The sequence below is a fragment of the Nicotiana tomentosiformis genome, chromosome 3 (genome assembly GCF_000390325.3).
Source record: "Nicotiana tomentosiformis chromosome 3, ASM39032v3, whole genome shotgun sequence".
Lineage (NCBI taxonomy): Eukaryota > Viridiplantae > Streptophyta > Magnoliopsida > Solanales > Solanaceae > Nicotiana > Nicotiana tomentosiformis.
Genome location: NC_090814.1, coordinates 40335882 through 40355264, shown reverse-complemented (window position 1 = coordinate 40355264; position 19383 = coordinate 40335882). Strand labels below are relative to the sequence as shown.

At 39.5% G+C, this 19383-nt stretch overlaps 1 long non-coding RNA gene across 1 annotated transcript; it reads left to right on the top strand.

The window, feature by feature from the left end:
• The first annotated feature begins 400 nt into the window (after positions 1 to 400).
• Positions 401 to 19174, top strand: LOC104096215 (uncharacterized). Its single transcript, XR_011414684.1, has 3 exons — positions 401 to 1122; positions 4447 to 4499; positions 18881 to 19174. It is a non-coding gene; the product is annotated as an uncharacterized lncRNA (long non-coding RNA).
• Positions 19175 to 19383: the final 209 nt, after the last annotated feature.

Here is a 19383-nt window from a genome sequence, read left to right as displayed (position 1 = left end):
TACCCATCAAAAGCCCAAATAAAATTGTCCCAACAAGCCACTGACCCGGTCCGAAATTCACCTGCCCAACTCCCCTCTTCCATCTCATCAATCCATGCCACAATGTGTGTGCCAATCGCGGCTTAACAGGTAATACATTCATTCATCATAGTCAACCCCAACCGTTGATCTCATATCCATCAAACGACCAACATTTTTCCCTTTTATATCTATTTTATTTTACTAAAATTATCCTAACCCTCCGATCATCTTTGATTCAATAGCTTTTAAAAAATCGTTTTAACTATTTCTTTTTACAAAAAATCCCAATTGTTGATCAAAACTGATCAACGGCTCACATTCACCCAACCATTAAAAACCTATTTATTCCCAAGGTCAAATCCTAATCCCCCATAACCTTGCAGAGTGTCGCCCCCATTCTCTCTCACTCTCTCCTCTCACCCCATTACCCATTCAACCCTAGCCGCTACCGATGGTCCACCACCGACCGACCTCCTCTCTCCTACTTTTCCCATCACCACTAGTATCATGTCACCTGTCTTTTCTCCCTCGCCTCGTCATATTTCTGAGATCATCAGAAATCTCTGAACTTCCAGTGGTTGTCATTCGGTTAACCATGTAAGGATCTTGAAGATCCAGAGGTCGCATGGGGAAATATCCGCAAGAACAGGCGAGTCATAGCATCTTCAGGACTCAGAGCATCTCAGACCAGTGGAGATTCAACTCTCTCTGCGGAGATCTAAGCCTAATGGTTCCCTCTTCCTAACATCAATCTCTCCTAGGCATCTGAAAAGGTGAGTTTCTTCAATCTCAAATAATCTTTTTCTTCTGCCTCCCCCTTCTTCTTTCAATTTTAGAGAACCGTCACTTTTTAAAATTCAAAACCCGAGTTCTGGTGAGCCACAACTATGGCTATAAATACCGGAGTTCATGACTTTCACTGACATCTAGATACCACAACTGAAACTTACTAACTCACTTTAAAACACTCTCAATCTCTCAGCTCTAACTTATTTTTCTTTTTGTTGTTTTCAAATTCGGTCGAGCTTGAGTTCTGGGTTCGATTTTGGAGACGGATCTTTGACAATCTTGTTCTAGCCCTAGTTTGCTGCTCAGCATAAGGTTAGTTGCCTTCTTCACTTTCTTCCTTCCTTTTCTTTTCATGTCCAGTGATGTTTATACTTTAAGTTGAATGTATGCCATAGATGTAGTGAAGAATAACTATTTTGTGGGAATTATGTTTGGCTAATCCTAGAATGGAATCATCATATGCCTTAATTCTTTAATTCCATATATGTCTTAAAATGTTCTAAAGAATTCTTTATTAAGGTTTAGGGACTTAGGCAGTAGGAGTTGTTTGCAAGTGAATTTTGTCCTTCAATACCTATGCAAATATCACGCTTTAGGAAATTGAATGTTTAACTGATTCTTTACATAATAACATGCTGACAATTGATTTTCGTTTGTTAAGATCAAGTTCATGAAGGTGTAAGGTCCTAAACACGATTCTAACAAAGTTTGTATATGTGATAAGGTGTATAAGCACAATATGTGTTAGTCAAATTTTCTTAGTTATTGTGGAATCATGTATCCAAGCCTGTGAATCAACTTGAAGGTTGATAATAACTTTGTTCCTACCTCCCTTGTTGCTTTGAGCTGTGATTGCAGAATATCATCTCCTATATAATTAAGAGTGATACAAAGTTATGTTATAGATAAATCTTTTCTATAAATCATGCCTATAGATTCCACTGCCTAACATAAATTAGACTTGGCGTTAACAAATGAACATGTTTAAGGAGAAACTTTTGTCTTGATTAAACACCTAGATTCTGGAATGATAGGATGAATAATTGTCTTCTCTTCTCTATTTGCATTTGCTAAAAGTCAAGCATGAATAAGATTTTTGTGATAATTATGAGATATTCCCTCTGTTTCAATTTAGATGACACACTTTTCTTATAAGCTCGTTCCAAAAAGAATGACATATTTTTTAATTGAAAATAATTCAACTTTAAACTCTTCATTTTATATTTTTTACCCTTAATGAGAAGGTTTTATAACAATACAAATATCATGGCCCCGCAAAACTTTTACCCCTTAAGCTTTTAAGACCACAAGTGTAATGACCTGACCGGTCGTTTTGCTTTCTAGGTTTCCATTCCCCTAATTTAAACTCCATGTATGTGCTTTTGTTATTTTATGACTTGCGGGGATGGTTGGTTTAGGTTTGGAAGGGTTCGGGTTGAAATCGGAACACTTAGTTCCTTGATAGTGGCCTAAGATGGCTAAGTTTGAAATAAGTCAACAGTTTTAATAAACGACCTCGGAACTAGGATTTGATGATTCCAATAGGTTCGTATGATGATTTTGGATTTGGTCGTGTGTGCGGATCGGGTTTCGGATGACCCGGGAGCGTTTTGGTGCTTAATGTTGAAAATTGGCACATTGAAGGTTTTCTAGTTCTTTAAATTTGGTTTGGAGTAGACTTTGGTGTTATCGAGGTCCGTTTAGGATTCTAATCTTGGGAATAGGTCCGCATGGTGATTTATGACTTGTACACAAAATTTGGTGTCAATCCGAGTTGTCTCAGTATGATTCGGCATGTTCGGAGTTAGCTGAAAAGTTTGAAGTTCATAAGTTCATTCAATTTGGTCTTAGGGTGTGATTCTTGGTTTCGATGTTGTTTTAAGTGTTCCGAGGGTTCGAGCAGGTCCATACTATGTTTATGGACTTGTTGGTGATATTGGGCGGGGTCCCGGGTGGCTCAAGTATGTTTCGGATCTCCCGGAGCTAAGTCCAAAACAGTTGTTGCTGGTTCTGGTTTCCTTCTTCGCAAATGCAGAGGTCCTCACGCGATCGCGATGAAAGATTTGGGTAGTGGGTTGATTTGTTCTTCGCGTTCGCTTTCACGAAGGTTTGAGGTCCTAGGCCTACACATTCGCAAAGGCTCTATCGCGTTCGCGTAGAAGAAAGGGACCTGGGAGGGGGTCAGCACCCATTACACTTCGTGTTCGCGAAGGTATTGTCGCGTACGCGGTGCTCAGGTAGGACAAGCCTTCTCGATCACGAGACTTCCCTCACCTTCGTGATGAAGGTTTCCTGGTCCTGGGGGAGCTTTGCCTTCGTGTTCCCGAGGTTTCTTCCGCGATCACAAAGAAATATCGATGGGCAGTGGATGTTACACCGCATGTTTTCGTACGTAAAAGTACGTCGTAAGTCAATTGATGTAAGCTCGAAAATGAAATCTTGTTCGAAAGTATATAAAGTAATTTAATGATATTACATCTCGTATTTCCTCTCAACATATACACGACTAGGTTGAGGACGAATGCACTTAAACGTGAGAAAGGAGATTTGGACAAATAAAAACGAGTTTCTTGCTTACACGACATGCCTGCTTCACCAGCTTACTTTTCGTCCTACTTGCTTGAGCTACTCGACACATGCCTAAATTATTTAAGGAGGATGAGATACATGTTTAAAAATAGAAAAAAGAACCAACATGTATCGGCTAATTGATTAAGTAGGTGACAAGTCGGTGCATTACCTACTTAAAAATGTGGACCAAATTAAAAGTTAAAGGAAAAGGGTAGAGATGGGCAGCCAAACCCATCTTCCCAAGCCCATTAGTAGGGCCATATATACATAGATATATCTTTATTTCACTTAGAGAACAATTTAGAATCTCTCTCTCTCTCTCTCTCTCTCTCTCTCTCTCTCTCTCTCTCTCTCTATTGCAATGTGAAGAAGCTCCAAAATATCATCCCAAAATCTCTCTCAACGTTATCCAAGGGTTCAAGACCAAATCCACAAGTTGGTAAGGTAATTTCTCTGTTGGAAGATCAAGATCACCTAGTTATCTCTCTACTTTGTTGTTTGGGGTAAAGAGCTTATTTGAGATTGAAGTAAAGATTAGTTGGACAAGTATTGTTTCTTCCAAGGTAAGGTTTAACTTCTCCTATATGTATTTAAGATCATCTATGTATATCTAATTGGTTTGATAAAGGAAAGTTATGAAATAGGTTGAACTTCATGTTGAAGTGTTATAGTTTCTGGACTATTTTGGAGATGAATTCTTGATGTTTTATGGCTGAAAATCAGTAGAAATAACTTAAGAATACTATTGATATTGTGGTTGATGTGTTTGGAAGAAGATAAGGCTTGGATAAGTGTTGTTAATATTGTAAAACCGAGTTTAATGCTCATTTGTTGTTATTGTTGCCGTGCCATTATTGGTCTGTAGTGAGCATATTTCTAAATTGAAATTCTAGTTGGGTTATTCAAGAATGAGCTTATTTATATATTGTTTGTTGTGTTTAATTTGAGGAAAGTGAAAAGAATAAGGGGAGATGCTGTCCAAAATTTCATAGACGAGCTAGTCGCTCATTAGTGTTGAGTTCTAGCTTCTGTAAGCTTAACAATGGTCCTTATTGTTTGTTGTAGATTGAAGTACTAACGGGCTGAACCGACGTCGTGTGGTTAAGTAAACAACAAAGGTATGTTAAGGCAATCCCTTATTTCCTTTTGGCATGATCCATATGATACAAACAAAACGAGCAAACGCCCAACTTTCACAAATGACTCTATTCATAGAAGTACTAGGGTTGCCTATGTTCTTGATTTCCCATGTGTCCTATTATTATATCATTTGTTCATGGGTCTCAGAAAATACGTAAGTTGATAAAGTTTATTTCATGATATCAGTCGAAGGCATATTGATCTTATTACTTTCCGAGAGATCTTATTAACTTACTTCTGTATGCATTGCATTCATTTATACATGTATATTGACCCATGACCATATGGCATTATATACGCGTATATTATATATATATGGGGTATGGGGAAAGGTTACGGCGTTATATATGCACCACCACCTGATCAGCTGGTATACGTTGACGATTTCTTCCACTGAGGCCGAGATGATATGATGGGAGTCCCTCAGAGGATTGACGATGTTATATACACAAATACCTATGCATAATATGATATTTATACACATATGCATGACATCATAAATGTTTCATCATTCATAGAGCTATTTAGACTTACATGTTGAGTCCTTTACTCCATATTATTTTCATGTCGTACATACTCGGTACATTATTCATACTGACGCTCCTATTTCCTGGGGGCCTACGTTTCATGCCCGCAGGTGCAGGTTGATGGTCCCCCTTCTTAGGATCCTTGCTCAGCGAGAGTTGGTGTGCTCCATTTGATCTGGAGCTGCTATTGGGTTTTGGTACGATATTTTTGTATACATATATGGGTATGACAGGGCCCAGTCCCATCCTTATATAGTTGTACACTCTATTAGAGGTCTGTAGATAGTCATGTATAGTTGGATAGTGTGTGACCTTGTCAACTCGCCCTACCGTATTCTGCATGTATATGTATATATGTCTTTTGGGCATGTTTCTTCACGTATGTTATTCACATGATTCAGTAGTCTATTGACAGATGTTATTCATGACCTACCCTTATTTCATGTTTATATCTTAGACGTATGATTAGGGATGTTCGACAGGTAGGACTTAGGCACTCGTCATGGCTAATCGATTTGGGTAGTGACAAAAGTGGTATCAGAGCAGTTCTGACCTAGAGTTGTCTACAGACCGTGTCTAGTAGAGTCTTGTTTATGAGTGTGTTATGCACCACACTTATAAAAAGTAGGCTGCAGGACATATGGTGTCACGCCCCAAACTCAGGGAACGCGACCGGTGGTCAACCGAGAGAACCCGGCCGAGCAAGCCTATTAGACTTCCTTCTACCCAAACTCATCTATGAATAAAGAGGAGATGTACTCCATTAATCAATCACTGAAAAGATTTTTATTAACAACTTCCTTTTCACTCCCATTAGTAGCTTCATTCATAATTTCCAAAACATTACGAGTTTATAGAATTAATGAAAAATATAATTTCCAAGTACCAACATTTCTAGTTCAATTCCCAACATCAACCATAATCCACAACCTGTCTACGGAGCCTCTAAATACAATAGAAGAGTGATATGGAAATTCCGGTAACAAGGCCCCGGCTATACCTCAAAACACTGTACATGAGAAACAAAAGATACATGACCCCGAAATAAAGTGGGGATTACCAAATCAGCTGAAAAGAGTGTACTGCTATCACTTATCAATGCCGCCTGCTGAAAAACTACCTGCATCCATTAAAGATGCAGGACCCCCGGCAAAAGGGACGTTAGTACTGTCGAATAGCACCAGTATGTATAGCTAAAAATCCTCTTTCAAAATAGAATGCCCATATAAGAAAAGGCAACACATAGAAACAGCAAGTCACAATCAACAATAACCAAACGTCCAGTTAATACATAATAATTTTCAAAATATGAACTTCATATATAATTTTGGTTGGGAGATCATTAGCACTGATATACCACCGTCTTTGTTAGTACGGAGTCCGATCACTCCCGATCGGCTAGGCCATCTCCCCACGAACAATGTAGCTTGACATGTGATGCGAAAGAAAGTTGTTACCAAGAGAAGTACCACCATATGCGCAATATGGCGTCTGATCTCCACCCGATCAGCTAGGCCGCCTTCCCACATATGCCGTGTGGGTTGACTTTTCCAATCCACAAAGATTCCAGTTTCATCCCAATTAAGGGAAATAATATCACAATTTCCCAAAGGTTCCAATTTCATCCCAAATTGGGGGAATAATCACAATCCACCCCTACACCGGCATGTGTAGTTTCAGGTGTGGGCCTTATGACCCACCCTTCCTCGGTATTGCTAATGATGCTCCCAAAATAGTTTTGATTTGATTTGCAAACAGAAATATCATAAATACAATTGTACTCACCTCAACATCTTTCACATTGTATGAATTCTTATTAGTATTTCTAGTCATTCACAATGACAATATTTCCTTGGCTCATTAGTCCATTCACAAGATTCTTTATTCCTGGCACGATGGCCGTATTTCATATTCCACACTTTCACCTCTTTTAATTTCAAAGATCACCATCAAGTATCAACATATAGGATATTTCAGAAATCATATACTTCAAATCCTTTTGAAATGGAAACTTCAAACACAAATGGTTTCTTCCCAAAGAATGAGTCATACCATCCAACAATAGAAACACACATGAAAATCATAAACAATCAATACACCATTTATTCTTACAATGCTCTTCCCTAGCAATGACAATGTACCAGTTCAACACATGAGTATATAGAACTCGAATCACACTAGATATATTTATAAAGCAAAGTATTAGTTAAAGCAGCCACTAATGGGCATGAATTCAGTACAAAAGCTCTTAGGCAAATTCTATTTTCCAAATCACTTTTAACACAGTTGAGTCGAGGCTCATTTCATATTCTTTATCGCATATTCTCAAATCATTTGCACTACTAGACACAATCATAACTTAAATTCTTGGCACGTTGGCCACACTCTATACCCCCAATTAACTTATTTCACTTCAAACCATCTTTATAGATTATCAACAATAAGATATTTCCAAATCAAGACTTTAGGTACACATACGAGCAATTAAGAGTCTTAATAATATTGAGATTTTCTCACACAACTTGGCATACTATCTTTCATTGAAAACACGACTCAAAGCCATAACCTTTTAATACGCAACCCATACTTTGAAACTTACAGAAACATTATGAAATTCAATTCCAAGAGAGAAAGTTTAGCCAACATACCTCAATCGAGCTTCCTTAACTCTAGAATTATCCGAAATTCTTAGCAATCCCGATCTATTTTGAGACATAACAAAATTGAACCATAATTAGGAAGATATTCATGGTCTCAGCTCATTTGAGCATTTTATTAGACACTAGGTGTGCAAATTTAACCACAAAGTTCTTCTACAAGATTTCCTTCACTCCACAACCCAATCCTTACTTATTTCACCTCAACAATCTTCCCACAATTCTTATTGGTACATGCATGTATAAATAATAATCTCATACCCATGAATCATACTCCTAATCAACCATCTTCTACCCAAATTCGAAATTGAAAACTAGGGTATGGAACCTTACCTCTTAGCTGAATAACTTGTGGGTTTTTCCTTGTTAATCTTCCACGATTTGAGCAAGACTTGATGAATAATTAGCCTAGGGTTTTCCTCTCTCTAAAATACTCTCCCTTCTCTCTAAAACATCAGAGTTTTTGCTCAAAAATGACCCAAAACGTGTATTTAACGAAGTAGGGTCGGGTTTTAAAAACCCAAAAATGGAGCTCCGGAACAAGTTCTGCGGTCGCATATGCGACCGCATATCGATCGCATAATTACAGACCAAAACAATCAAAAAGCTGCATGTGTATGCGATCACTATGCGGTCTGCATAACTGTTATGCGATCGCATAATGCACCGCATAACAGTTATGCGGTCGCATAGCCGACCGCATAATTGTCCCCAGACTGGCCCTTCTCCTGCTCACTTCTGCGGCCATTATGCGGCCCGCGGAGTGATTATGCAGTCGCATAATGGACCACATTAACGCGCTTTTCCGCCAAAAATTTTCCTTTACTTTTCGGTGCATTGTTCAACCCAAAAAGTCCGAACCGCAGCGAGCTTGCTCGCCTCGAAGATTTTATACCATCCTCAAACACGTAAGCCTACTCCGGCACCACAAAACCTTGAATTCACTTGCGAAATTTACTGGGCTTTACACTGAAATACTTCAAAATTTTCCGGGGTGTTACATATAGGATGGTATCCTCCCTCTTATCTTAGATCGTGCGGTATAAGGATTCATTTTCCTAATAATATGTTATGTTTTCAGCAATGCCTAAGAAGGCTACAGTCGCCCAGAAGGGCAAATCTATGTTTGTGGCTGATGAAACTACGAGTCGAGCGCCACGAGTTACCAGGGCTCGGGGAGAGTCTTAGAGTGAGACTCTATCTCAGACTTCACATACCCCACCCTCTCTAGAGGATCTCTGAGGGGCACCAACTCTAGCGCCCGCCCCAGTAACCCCAGCTCCTCATCCAGATGCACCGGGCCAGTAGACGAGAGATATTATTCAGCTATTGACTCAATTAGTGGCTGCACAGGCTCGGCGCTAGGAGGTAGGTATTGGTAATACAGATAGGGCCACCAGTGCGAGGGTTCAGGACTTCATTAATTTAGACCCCCCGGTATTCACTGGGCAGATCCAAATGAGGACCCTCGGGTATTTATCGATAGGATACAGAGGACTTTGAGGGTAATGAAGGCCACTGAGACTAAATTAGTTGAACTAGCTTCCTATAGACTTCGGGATGTTGTAGTTAATTGGTACGAGTCTTGGGAATTGTCCAGAGGTGAGGATACCCCTCCAACAGTATGGCAGGAGTTTACAGAGGCTTTTCTTCATCATTATTTTCCACCAGAGCTTAGATGAGCTAGAGTTCATATGTTCTTGACCATTCGGCAGGGTAATATGAGTGTCCAGGAGTACAGCCTTCAGTTTGATTCATTGGCTAGGTATTCTCCCACTATTGTAGCTAAGATGGATGATAGGGTTCACTGGTTCATGATGGGGTTGGAGCCACACTTGCTTAATGAATGTATGTTGGTCTCACTTCAGCCAGGTATGGATATTTCTCGTATTCAGGCATACGCTCAGGGTGTAGATGAGCGTAAGAAGAAGCAGAGGGCCGATCATGAGCATGATAGGGGACAGAATAAGAGAGCGATATTTTCAGGTCCTTCTAGTGAGCTTCGAGGTGTTCAGAGACAGCAGTACCCGAGTTATCCACCCCAGCCATCGGCTAGGGCACCCCCTCAGTTCGCTGGTAGGGGATTTGATCATTCCACATATTCAGGGACCTGTTAGAGTTTCATGGCCTCTAGTTCTCAGTATAGGGGTGAGTCAAGTCAGATGAGGCCTCCCTTGCCACGATGTGCTCAGTGTGGTAAGCACCATGTTGGGCAGTGCCTTGTTGGCTTGGGTGTTTATTATACTTGTGGTTATCCAGGCCACGTTATGAGAGATTGTCTGACGAGAGGTGGTGCAGGTATAGTTCAACCAATGGGATCTGTAGCTGGATCATCATCATCAGTACACCCCCTGCCAAGGTTCACAAGCACCAGTCGGTCGTGTTAAAGGCAGAGGTGGAGCATCTAGCTCGAGCGGTTGTTAGAACCGCATCTATGCATTAGCAGGTTGACAGGATCAGGAGTCGCCTCCTGATGTTGTTACAGGTATATTATCAGTCTCCTCATATGATGTATATGCATTGATTAATCCAGGTTTCACCTTATAGTATGTCACTCTATTGGTTGCTAGTAAGTTTGTGATAGAACTTGAGTTGATTAAACCTTTTGAGGTGTCTACACCTATTGGGGATCCAGTGATAGCTAGATGGGTATATAGAGATTGTATAGCAGTAGTTCATAGTCGTTCTACAGTAGCAGACTTGGTTGAGTTGGATATGGTAGAATTTGATGTTATAATGGGTATGGATTGGTTGGCTTCTTGTTATCCTAACGTTGATTGTAGATCAAAGATGGTTCGAATATAGTTTCCAGGGGAGCCATTTCTAGAGTAGAAAGGTAATACTGCATCGTTGAGAGGTAGGTTCATTTTCTATCTCAAGGCAAGAAAGAAGATCATAAAGGGATATATTTATCACTTAGTACGGGTACAGGATGTGAAAGCAGAGTCACCGACCCTTCAATCTATCCCTATGGTTAATGAGTTTCCTGATGTTTTTCCTGATGAGCTTCTAGGCCTTCCACCAGAGTGGGAGATTGAGTTTGCTATAGACATATTACTAGATACTCAGCCGATATCTATTTCTCCTTATAAAATGGCACTTGCAAAGCTGATATAATTAAAAGAACAACTGAGGTATTTGCTTAAAAAAGGCTTTATCAGACCCAGTACATCACCGTGGGGAGCACATATGTTATTTGTGAGAAACAAAGATAGTTCATTGCGGATGTGTATTGATTAAAGGTAGTTGAATAAGGTGACGATCAAGAATAAGTACCCACTCCCGAGGATTGATGATTTATTTGATCAGTTGCAGGGTGCCAAGTGTTTCTTGAAGATAGACTTGAGGTTCGGTACCATCAGGTAAGGGTTAAAGAGAAAGATATTCGGAAAACAACATTTAGGACCAGATGCGGGCACTTTGAGTTTTGTGTTATGTCGTTCGGTTTGACTAATGCCCAGCAGTATTCATGGACTTGATGAACCGTGTATTCAAACCTTTTCTAGATCTATTCGTGATTGTATTTATAGATGATATCTTGGTTTATTCTCGTTCAAGGGTTGAGCATACAGATCATTTGCGTATTGTGCTTAGAGTTCTATAAAAAAGGAAGTTGTACACAAAATTCTCTAAATGTGAATTCTAGTTGAATTATGTAGCTTTCCTTAGGCATATTATTTCAGGTGAAGGTATCCGGGTTGATACCCAGAATATTGAGGCAGTGAAGACTTGGCCTAGACCCACGACACCGACGGAGGTTCGTAGCTTCTTGGGTTTGGCAGGTTACTACGGGAGATTTGTTGAGGGTTTTTCTTCTCTTTCAACACCATTGACAAAGTTGACTCAGAATGCAGCTAAGTATCAGCGGAGTGATGCTTGTGAACGGAGTTTCCAGGCATTGAAGGACAGATTGACTTCGGTACCGATTTTGACACTCCCAGAGGGAACCGATGGTTATGCTATCTATTGTGATGCTTCGGGCATTGGATTGGGTTTTGTATTGATGCAGCATGGTAAGGTTGTCGTTTATGCTTCTAGACAACTAAGAAAACACGAGAATATCCCATGATTTAGAGTTAGCCACGATGATTCATGCACTAAAGATGTGGAGGCACTATTTGTATGGCATTCATGTTGATATCTATATGGATCATAAGAGCCTTCAGTATATCTTCAAGCAAAAGGAATTGAATTTTTGTCGGAGGCAATGGTTGGAGCTACTGAAAGACTATGATGTTGATATTTTATACCATCCAGGGAAGGAGGATGTAGTAGCCGACGCCCTCAGTCGTAGATCTATGGGTAGCCTGTCATATTTACATCCAGAGAAGAGTGAGATTGCCCATGAGATTCATCAGCTAGCAAGTCGTGGAGTTTGATTACTGGATTCAAGTGATACCAGAGTTACTATGTAGGATACGACAACATCCTCTTTAGTAACTAAAGTAAAGGAACGCCAGTATGAGGATCCTATGTTAGCTCATTACATAGATATAGACCCTTAGAAGGAGAAGACACCATTTGAGATTATAGGAGATGGAGTGCTCAGATATCGAGGTCGATTATGTGTCCTTAATGTTGCAGGGCTGTGCCGACAGGTTATGAGAGAAACTCACTATTCTCATTATTCTATTCATCTAGGAGTGACGAAGATGTATCATGATATCATGAAAATATACTGGTGGGATGAAATGAAGAAGGATATAGCAGAGTTTGTTACTCAGTGCCCTAATTCTCAGTAGGTTAAGATTGAGCATCAGAAACCCGGTGGATTATTGCAGGCTATAGAGATTCCGACTTGGAAATGGGAAGTAATTAATATGGATTTCATCGTAGACTTACCTCATACCCAGCGTAAGTTCGATTCTATATGGGTGATTGTTGATAGACTTACAAAATTAGCCCATTTTCTACCTGTCATGACTACTTATTCAACACAGGATTATGCAAGGCTTTACATTAAGGAGATAGTACGACTTCATGGTGTCCCTATGTCTATTATCTCAGATAGAGGTGCTCAGTTTACAGCTAATTTTTGGAGGTCCTTCCAGAAAGGATTGGGGACTCAGATAAGTCTTAGCACAACATTTCATCCTCAGACAGATGTTCAGACTGAGCATATTATTCAAACACTTGAGGATATGTTACGGTCTTGTGTGATAGACTTCAGGGGTAGCTGGGATGATCATCTGCCACTTATTGAGTTCACGTATAATAATAGCTATCATTCCAGCATTCAGATAGCTCCATGCGAAGCTCTTTACGGACAGAAGTGTAGGTCGCCTATCGGATGGTTCGATGTTGGGGAAACTAAGTTAGTAGGACCAAAGTTGGTACAACAAGTAGTCGAGAAGATTAAGCTTATACAAGAAAGTCTATTAGCATCTCAGAGCCGTCAGAAGTCTTATGCAGATAATCGATGACGAGACTTGGAGTTTCAGGTAGATGACTAGGTATTCCTAAAGGTATCACCGATGAAAGGCGTTATGAGATTCAGTAAGAAAGGCAAACTTAGCCCTCGGTACATTGGACCATATAAGATCATACGCAAAGTAGGATGGGTAGCATATGAGTTAGACTTTCCTTCTGTTGCGGACAAACGCACACGCAAGTATACGCGGTCGTCAAGTAATAAAGTGATAAGATAGAGTGTCGATACCACGAGGACTTGTTATCAACTATTAACTAGATTAGACTATCATAATTATCTAAACAAGGATGAAACCCAAAAGTAGTGATGCTAAAGTAACTAAACTAAAAAGAAAATAAATAATGAACTTTGAACAAAGGAAGAGTTATCAATGTAATGAAAACGATCTAGGGTTATGGGCTATCAAACATTCCTATTGTATTCTTCAATTGAATTGACTAACTAATTTATCTAGTTTATTGGTTGACAATGTTAATATTTCTCATAAGAATTTGTCGAGTTCTTACTCGCATATTCAAGCTAACCTAACGCCTATATGTCTATGGAATTAGAACTTACAAGAACACATTTGTAATTCCTGTAAATCAATCAAGCAAGGCAATCAGATATATGTCTATCCTAACTTTGAATCCATTCTCCGATGCCCATGTTCAAGAACTTGCTCTAATTAATTCTATATGCAATCTAGAACTCCCACTTTCGAGTTCAATTCTAGATTTGTAGATAGTATTTAATTGGTGATCAAGAAATGAAATAATTAAGTGTAGGATTGAATAAATAAACTAATATGATAAATCAAGAAATGAAAATCAATATTTGAATAATAATAGTCATGAAAGAACCACAACCCTAGAACGTAAAGTTTAGCTTCACATAGACATGGTAGCCAAACAACAAATCATATAAAGAAACATAAAAATTACTAAGTTTGGCGGAAGAAGATGAAATCCAGCCTCCATGGCGGCTCCTTGCTCTCCCTAGGCCGAATCCCCTTCAAAAAGTGTGTTCCATGACCTAAAAGAGGCGTTTTTAGATTATATATTGCGTTTAAAAGTCGTGGGCCAAAGTTTTCCTTTCCTTTTCCAAATCAGCTTCAGGGATTGATATTGAGTTGGATGCTTCGAGTCCGCCTTAGCTTGAACTTCTTAGCATCGGATGATGGGGTGGATGCTTCACGCCTACCCTCTATTCCCTCAACCTCGATGTGCCTAGGTGTGGATGTTAAGGTGGATGCCTTCTCAAGACTTCATTGTTATGGGTGCTCCAAATAGACCTTTTTCCAAGGTTGGATGCGACGCATCCACCCTCTTCTCCTATAGCTGGAGCATCTTTTCTTCATAATTTTGCTCTCCAAACATCCTAAATCATCACACACAACTAAATTAGTCATAAAACCAATAATTAACACATGTTGGACATTTTTAACATCAAATAGCACCAAAAAGCGGTTAAAACTTGGGTAGAATAACATTAAAACATATAGAAATATGTCCAACATTACCTTCCAACTTGGAGTCTGTGCATCCAGTCTTTCATGTGTCTATGCTACGTAAGTGTATCGGAGATCCTTCTAGAGTCGTGCCAGTTGATGATGTCCCGGTCATAGAGCAGCTATCATATGAGGAAGCTCCCATTTCTATAATAGATAGAGAGGTTTAGAGATTGAGAACTAAGGACGTAGCTTCGGTTAAAGTACTTTGGAGGAACAAGAATGTGGAGGAGATGACTTGGGAAGCTAAAGAAGATATGAAGTTTAGGTATCCTCACTTGTTTCTGCTTCCAGAGGATAAGACTGAGACATCACATCGTTTAGGTGCATATATGTTACCAGATTCTTATGTTAGATACTATCATTGTTCGTGTGAGCCCATTGTTATCGGTGATTGTGTCTCTGTGTGGCTTTGTATTAGTTGGTTTGTTGCGTGACAGGTTGATAGTAAGTAGTACAGTTACAGAGGAGACTCTACCAAAATTTCTATAAATCTTTGGGAGTTTAACATTCGAGAGGCCTAAAGGGGGGGATGCCCTGGCCTTTGGATTTATTCATAGAACAGTGGCCTGGATAACAAGGGCGGTATTAAAGTATTCGTAACACGCATCAGTCAATATTCGAAGACAAATGTTCCAAAATGGGGAATGATGTTACACCCTATGTTTTCGTACGCAAAAGTACGGCGTAAGTCAATTGATGTAATCTCAGAAATGAGATCCTATTTGAAAGTATATAAAGTAATTTAATGATGTTACATCCCGTATTTCCATTCAACATATGCACGAATAGGTTAAGGACATACACTTAAATGTGAGAAAGGAGATTTGAACAAATAAAACCAAGCTGCTTGCTTACCCGACGTGCCTGCTTCACCAACTTACTTTTCATCCTACTTTCTTGAGATACTCAACACATGTCTAAATTATTTAACGAGGATGAGACACATGTTTAAAAATAGAAAAAAGAACCAACATGTATCACCTACTTGATTAAGTAGGTGCATCACCTACTTGATTAAGTAGGTGCATCACCTACTTAGAGTTTGTGGACAAAATTAAAAGGGAAAGGGAAAGGATAGAGATAGGCAGCCAAACCCATCTGTCCAAGCCCATTAGTAGGGCTATATATACATAGATATATCTATATTTCACTTAGAGAATAATTTAGAATCTCTCTCCATCTATTGCAATGTGAAGAAGCTCCAAAATATCATCCCAAAACCTCTCTCAACGTTATCCTAGGGTTCAAGACCAAATCCACAAGTTGGTAAGGTGATTTCTCTCTTGGAAGATCAAGATCACCTAGTTATCTTTCTATTTTGTTGTTTGGGGTAAAGAACTTACTTAAACTTGAAGTAAAACTTAGTTGGACGAGTATTCTTGTTGCCAAGGTAAGGTTCAACTTCTCCTATATGTATTTAAGATCATCTATATATATCTGGTTGGTTTGATAAAAGAAACTTGTGAAGTAGGTTGAACTTCATGTTGAAGTGTTGTAATTGCTGGACTATTTTGGAGTTGAAATCTTGATGTTTTATGGCTGAAAATCAGTAGAAATAACTTAATAATACTATTGCTATTATGGTTGAAGAGAAGGCTTGGAGAAGTGTTGTTGATATTGTAGAACCGAGTTTAATGCTCATTTGTTGTTAGTGTTGCCGTGCCATTATTGGTTTGTAGTGAGCATATTTCTAAATTGAAATTGTGGTTGGGTTACTCGAGAATGAGCCTATTTATATATTGTTTGTTGTGTTGTTTTATTTGAGGAAAGTGAAAAAGAATAAGGGGAGGTGTTGTCCAAAATTTCGTAGACGAGCTAGTCGCTCATTTGTGTTGAGTTCTAGCTTTCGTAATGTAACGAACCGGTCGGTCATTTTGAGCTCTAGTGCATCGTTCGGCTATTTGAGGCATTGAGTAGCCTTACTTTATTTATTATAGCTTGTACACATGTCGGAATTGAATTTCTGGAAGTTTGGAGTTGATTTGGATGGAAAATTCGCATTACGGATGCTTTAAGTTGGAAGAGTTGACTAAGGTTTGACTTTTGAGTAAACTACCTAGGAATCGAGATTTGGAGGTTTCAATAGGTTCGTATGATGATTTTGGACTTGGGCGTATGTTCGGATTGAGTATCAGGTGGTCCGAGAGCATTTTGGCGCTTAATATGGAAAGTTGGCATTTTGAAGGTTTAAGAATTTCTTAAGTTGATTTAAAGTGGACTTTGGGGCTATCGATGTGTGTTTGGGGTTTTGAGCCTTGGAATAGGTTCATATAGTGATTTTTGACTTGCACGTAAAGTTTGGCGTCATTCCGGGATGATTAAGTGTAATTAGGACGCGTTCAGCTAAGTTTGAAGGTTGGAAAGTTAAAAGAAATATTTTGGAGTCGATTCATGATTTTGATGTTGTTTGACATGATTTGAGGCTTTGACTAAGTTCTTATCGCATTTTGGGATGTGTTGGTGTGCTTGGATGGGGGGTACCAGGGGCCTCGGGGGTGATTCAGATTGGAAATCGGGATGAGTTTGGACTTGGGGAACTGCTGAAGTGCACCAGGTCTGGTGCAATCGCACCTACAAAGGATTTTGTCGCAGGAGGAGAGGTATGGCCTTCTGCAGATGCGAAGGCCTGAGTGCAGGTGCGCAACCGCTGGCGCGACCAAACCTTCCATAGAAGCGGAGCGGGCAGGCTGGTGAAGCCTCGCAGGAGCGAGCATTTTTCTGTAGAAGCGAGGATAGCTGGTCTTAGAGGGGACCGCACCTGCGATGGATTGTTCCGCAGGTGCGGAGTCGTAGGTGCGATTGGTGGACCGCAAATGCGAAAGTTGCTGGGCAGTGGGGTGCTTTTAATTCGAGACTTAGCCCATTTCTCCCACATTTTTATTTGGTTTGGGAGATTTTTGGATCTCTTCAAGAGGGGATTCTCATCATCTATTGCAAGGTAAGTACTTCCCACGTATTGTAAGTTAATTTCAAGGATTTCATAAGGATTTAAACATGAAAATTCGTTGAAATTATGAGATTTTAAGACAAAAACCTAGAATTGAAAATTTTGGATTTTGACCACGGTTTTAGAAATGGAATTAGGAATAAATAATATATTTGAGTTTGTAATGTTATGGGTAATGTATATCTTCGAATATTTTCGGAATCCGGGCACGTGGGCCCAAGGGTTGACTTTGTTGACTTTTTGAGCCGAGTTGGGAGGTGTTACAAATAGATTAATTGTGATGTTGGAGTATATTGGTATTGGTTTTCATGATTGGTTGACTAGCTTTGGGTCGACGGGCATCGGTTTGAGGTGTTAGAGTGGCGTTGGAGCCTGTTGTGGAACTTTGGAACGAGATAAGTCTCATGTCTAAAACCTTGTGAGGGGGAAACTACCCCCTAGGTGAAATAATTGTTATGTGCTACTAGTTTTGGGTACTACGTATGCAAAAGGTGACGAGAGTCCGTACATAGATAAAGCATGTTTATGTCCGGGTAGACTCGGGACATTATCATGTAATATGTGAATTACTTGAACTCACTCTGCTGGATTAATTAATTGAATTTATAATTAAAATTGATTTGGAAATATATATATATATATATATATATATATATATATATATATATATATATATATTATGTATGTGTGTGTGTTAAATCGAGCCTTATCACCTTGAGTTGTTTGGCAAGTTATTGGAGAAACGGTAAAGGTTATATTCACTTTGTGCTCATCTACTATATTGTAAGCACGTGTCTCGTAATTCGATGACTTCCTTCCTTTCTTGTGGAGCGGGCCGAATGCCTCGGCAGTATAATAGATGAATCTATGGTTCATTCTGCTCGGCCCTCGGCAGTGTACATATTATTCTAGATCGGGCCGAACGACCTCGGCATAATCGTACGTTATATCGCGGGCAGTCCGAATATTCACGAGATTATCTTTCCACTAATGCCTAGCACTTTGTATGATATTCCTTATTCGTTTGATTCTGGCAATTGATATATCTGAGTTGTTGAGGTAGAATACAAGACTGAGAAACTCATACCTCTAAAAGAAATATTTAGAAGATTATCTAACTTACAGATTTACCCCATTATTGATGTGTGCTTCATATCTGCTTATGATTTATTATATTGCTTTATTGGACCTTTAGTAAGTATCGATGTCGACCCATCGTCACTACTTCTCCGTGGTTAGGCTAGATACTTACTGGGTACGCACTGATTTACGTACTCATGCTGCACTTCTACACTAAATGTGCAGGATCTGACATGTTCATCTGGTGGTCATCTTGGCGCGTAGGCGCAGCTGCAGAGGAAACTTTATGGTGAGCTGCATTTCAGGCTATGCATCGCAGCCCACAGAGTCTTCATCTTACTATTTACTTTATCCTGTCTTATTTACATTCCGGACATATGTTGTATTATTATTATATTCCTTAGCAAATGCTCATGCACTTGTGCACCAGGTTTTGGGATGTTCTAGAAGTTGTTTGTGATTTTGCTTAGCATTTATACACTTTTATTATCTATTCACTAAAATTTTAATTTTCCATGATTTTTAATGCGTTGATTTCTTTATCTAATAAAATTCACGATTTCGAAAATAATAAAGTTCATAATTAACTTGGTAGTTCACCGTGGGCTTGCCTAACGACGACGTTGGGTGCCATCACGGCCTATTGGTATCAGAGCGTTAGGTTCACTTGGGTCTCACGAGTTATGAGTAAGTCTAGTAGAGTCTTGTGGATCGGTACAGAGACGTTT